General features: G+C 40.0%; 1 protein-coding gene across 1 annotated transcript in view; it reads left to right on the forward strand.

The window, feature by feature from the left end:
- Positions 1–943: 943 nt before the first annotated feature.
- The window catches only part of LOC106869894 (protein DD3-3), a 33,776-nt gene continuing 30,032 nt past the window's right edge, over positions 944–4,687 (forward strand). Inside the window, exon 1 of the mRNA XM_052973241.1 lies at positions 944–1,461. The gene's annotated coding sequence lies outside the window, so the exon portion shown is untranslated. The remainder of the gene's footprint in view (positions 1,462–4,687) is intronic.

Here is a 4,687-nt window from a genome sequence, read left to right on the forward strand (position 1 = left end):
GGTGTGTTTACGTCCCCGTAACTTAGCAGTTCAGTAAACGAGGCTGACAGAATAAGAACTAGGCTTACAAAGAATAAGTTCTGGGGTCGATTTGTCCGACTAAAGGCGGTGCTCCAGCATAGCCGCAGCATTTCAGCGGTACTTCGCCCAGTTGTTTGGGACGAATGGCGGTCCGGAACGCAGGGTGGACTTTAGTGTCTACCTCGACGGCATGCCACGACTCTCGGCAAGAGGGGCGAGGCGCTGCGAAATGTCGATAACTACTGCAGAAATAGAGAATGCGATGGTGAGCTGCACGGGGAACAAAATCACCTGAAAAGAAAAATGAGGGTGGAGAAAGAGGTTCCGTCCCCACTCCCAGCAATTTTGTTAAAAGGTGAGTGAATGTTGCAAGAATGGCCCAGGTAAGTGGGCCTACTCTAAGTATGTGCCTGTAGACAAAGAGGAGAGGGTGCTTACCCTGGTGGTCAGGACTGCCGTGAGTTTTTTTTTTAATTTATGTAAACCCATTGTGGTTAGTAAAGAAAACGTTCGCCAAGGTCGACTTTGCCTTTCATAACACTGGGGTTCATGTAACCGCCTAGTTCCCTCCCCCAGATTTCAGGCTTTGTGTCTATTATAGAAAGTATTATTATTATTATTATTATTATTATTGAGGGAAAAAGCAACGCATGCCATCAAAAGTGAAACTGTTGCACAATTAATTATACGAAGCCCATGACTATCCGTCTGATAAGGGTACACCAGACACATGCACCATAGCCATAAGTGCGTGACATCGTGAACTTATATCAAAATAAACTTCCCCCTTGCTCTCTGCTGCTGCTCTCTCTCTCTCTCTCTCTCTCTGCGTGTAATTACACACACATATATACACAGCCAGGTAGTTAAACAGGTAGACTGACAGATACGTTGATAGATAAACAAATAGATAGATAGATAGATAGATAGAAGACCGCCAGGTCGTAACATTATGACATTATGAATAAACTGCAGTATTATTGTTTTGCACGAACTCAGAATTTATCATTGAAAACCGTGACTGAAAGTTAACTACGACAGTGACAACAATAACTGCACTCTATTACGTGGTGGTCACTATTCGGGTTACTTAAAATCCGCACACGAAGTGTTTAACTTCTGCAGACATCTGTCGCAAAGCATCCTGTCGGGCACACCCTTCGCTAATATTATTTATTAGTTTTCTTTCTTGCTGATAATCTCATAAAATATCTGTGAAAATATCAACAGGAAATTATTGAAAAGAAAAAGAAAAATATGTCAACTATTTCACGATTATTTTGTGAATAGAAGTTCATTTATCTCTTAATGTGGGGAAATTAATTGAACAATATGGGATTGTCATTCATCCGCAATGACCACCGCCTTTATATAATGAAGTGCAGTTGCTCTGTTACAGCAGTTGAGAGAGGATTTTGAAACTAACTTGACGTCAACAAGGTGAGTAGACCTTGACAACATTGTTTCACAACACTTAACAACGATCTTCTTAATTAATTAACTGATTGATTCACTAATTAATTTCCCAATTACTTCAGCACACTTTTATGTATAATTATATAAGTTTCCACCCTAACATTTATTACTTTTAGATCCTTTCTTCGTAAACAAGTCGTTAGAAATACCTTTTCATTTTGTAACAGAGTTGTTGCTTTTTATTTAAACTGTTTATATCCGATCTAGTTTGTATTTAAACTGTTTGTATCGATTTGTTTTAGTGAGACACTCACTCTGCTTTGAATATTTTGGATCGAAAGAGACAGGTATAAGCGAACTCTTTTAAACGTGACATCGGCTTAGAATGTAATGGAACATACATATACTTACATGAATATAGAGTAGCATACAAATATACATATGAACAGATAAACACATACACACACATACGCACAAAAGAAAATCCAAACTGTGTGACCTATATATGTGTGTATATATATATATATATGATCTTGTGTGTGTGTTTGTTTATTTGTTCACAGCATGGTTTGTGTGTAATTTGTATGTGCACAGACTTGTATAGAAGTCTAATATATTACTAAAACGATGTGTGTATATGTGTGTGTGTTTTGACAGATAAACAAACTACTAACACTGCCATGCGTGCCGGATCAGCTGACACAGTTGCGGTTTGAAGAGTCTTGTTACAATCGGAATTCCGTTCGGTTGGCAACTTTTTCCTGTTTGATATCGAAATGTCGCCGAGTTCTTGAGATAGTGAGTGCGACGTTTTAACATCTAAGCCACGCGCCTTCACGGATATGTGACGTATCTATATCATAGTATTATTCTCAAGTCACAAGGCGGTGAGCTGGCAGAACTGTTAGCTCGCCGGGCGACATGCTGAGCGGTATTGTTCAAAATCCGCCGAGGTTGACTTTGCCTTTCATCCTTTCGGTGTTGATAAATTAAGTCCCAAAATGGAAACAATGGTGTCGATGTAATCGACTAGTCCCTCTCTCACCAAATTTCAAGCCTTTGCATCTATAGTAGAAAGGGTTACTCTCAAATCACCTGTAGACAGGGTATTCGTTTCTATTCTAGGCGACAGGCCCGAAACTTTGGGAGAGGGGGGGGGGCTAGTCGATTAGATCGATCCCTATTACGCAACTGGTACTTAATTTATCGGGCAAACGAATTACTGCTAAGCATTTCGTTCGGCGTGCTAACGTTTCTTATTTCTTTATTGCCCACAAGGGGCTAAACATAGAGGGGACAAACAAGGACAGACAAAGGGATTAAGTCGATTACATAGACCCCAGTGCATAACTGGTACTTAATTTATCGACCTCGAAAGGATGAAAGGCAAAGTCGACCTCGGCGGAATTTGAACTCAGAACGTAGCAACTGGCGAAACACCGCTAAGCATTTCGCCCGGCGTGCTAACATTTCTGCCAACTCGCCACCTGTGTAGGCAGAGTATTGTAATTTTAAAAGTTTTTACTTGTCCTGGATGCCTGAATTAAAAGTGACATTATCCAGGGATTCAGAATATGTTACATAACTAATTTAAGTTTAGGCGATCTTTGGTTTCAGGTATAACGATTTTAGGTACATATATCAGCAGGCGAGATAACGAAATGAAAACAGTCAGTGGCAATACAAAAGTAGACCTGGGTATTCCAAGTAAGCGAAATGAATATGTAAATGTTTAGAAGTCGGTTATTTAATCTCATTAAATGGAAACATTAATCCGAATATATTCTTTTCTACTCTAGGCACAAGGCCCGAAATTTTGGGGGAGGGGGCCAATCGATTAAATCGACCCCTGTACGCAACTGGCACTTAATTTATCGACCCTGTAAGGATGAAAGGCAAAGTCGACCTCGGCGTAATTTGAACTCGCATTAATTTAATGTTCTCTTCGGTTAAATATTTCCAAATAGCTTTTACCTAGACAGTGTCGAAAGCAGGGCCGAATTAGGACCCATAAAGGCCCTAAACACTGAAAAGATTTTGGTGCCCCGTTTTTATATGTAATTCTATATTTTTATTTTTCAAAATAAAACAAAACTAACATTAAGATGAAAGATAATGTTTATTTTCGTACATTTCCCCTTTATTTCTGTTGGAAAAGTTTGCTCCTACTTTTTTTTTTAATTGCAAAGTCTTTGATCCGATCCCCAAAAACTAATCTCACGTAACACATCAGCTTGTATACTTTGTAGAGATAAAGCATCTCGAATATCATTTTAGCAAGTTTAGAGTGATTTCTCTTGTGCCGTAAACCATTTACCATTTCTGTTCAATTAACCTTCTCGAAGTTAGAGTATGCGTTGCTGCGGATCTACTAGATCAGAACCCATTCTGATTTTGTCGTTGATGTTTATCGATACTGGGTTGAAATAGGATAATTTTGTTGGTGATTTTGGCCACTGTTGAAGATAATATAATATTTCTATAGTTCTTGGTATCACTGAGAGTTCAAATTCCGCCGGGGTCGACTTTGCTTTTCATTCTTTCGGGGTCGATAAATTAACTGTACCAGTTGCATACTGGGCTCGATCTAATCGAATGGCCCGTTCCCCAAAAATTTCGGGCCTTGTGCCTAGAGTAGAAAAGAATATTTATTTTTACTAGCAAGTGCCAGTTCTTTTGGTCAAACTATCGTATCTCCAGCTGCTTCAGACGCCAAGAAATAAAAAAATTGTCAAAGAGTAGTACAGCATAGCTCCCGCCAGAATACCTCTCCGGAACACAGAAGCACCCAAGCCACTCCACCGCGGCAGGCTGCTTAATCAGACGTATAAGTTTTTGTGACCCTTTGGTCATGAATGGCCATCAGATTGCGCCTAGAAAGTTACCCTCCGACGCACAAGTCTGGGCAAGGTTGCTTATGGAAGACCAGCAGTCGCCCATGCATACCAGCCTCCCCTCTCCACACCACTGATGTTATCCAGGAGAAAGACAAAGGGGTCGATACAGCTTGGCACCAGTGAGGTCGCAGCTCATTTCTACAGCTGAGTGAACTGGAGCAACATCAAATAAAGTGTCTTGCTCAAGAACACAACACGCAGCCCGGTCTGGGATCCGAACTCACAACCTCACGATCGTAAGCTCGACGCCCTAATCACTGAGCCATGCGCCTTCACAGACGTATAAGTTTAAATATTTTTGAATTTTTTTTTTTTAATATTTAGACGTATAAGTTTAAATATTAAAAATTTCA

The sequence above is a fragment of the Octopus bimaculoides genome, chromosome 1 (genome assembly GCF_001194135.2).
Source record: "Octopus bimaculoides isolate UCB-OBI-ISO-001 chromosome 1, ASM119413v2, whole genome shotgun sequence".
Taxonomy (NCBI): domain Eukaryota; kingdom Metazoa; phylum Mollusca; class Cephalopoda; order Octopoda; family Octopodidae; genus Octopus; species Octopus bimaculoides.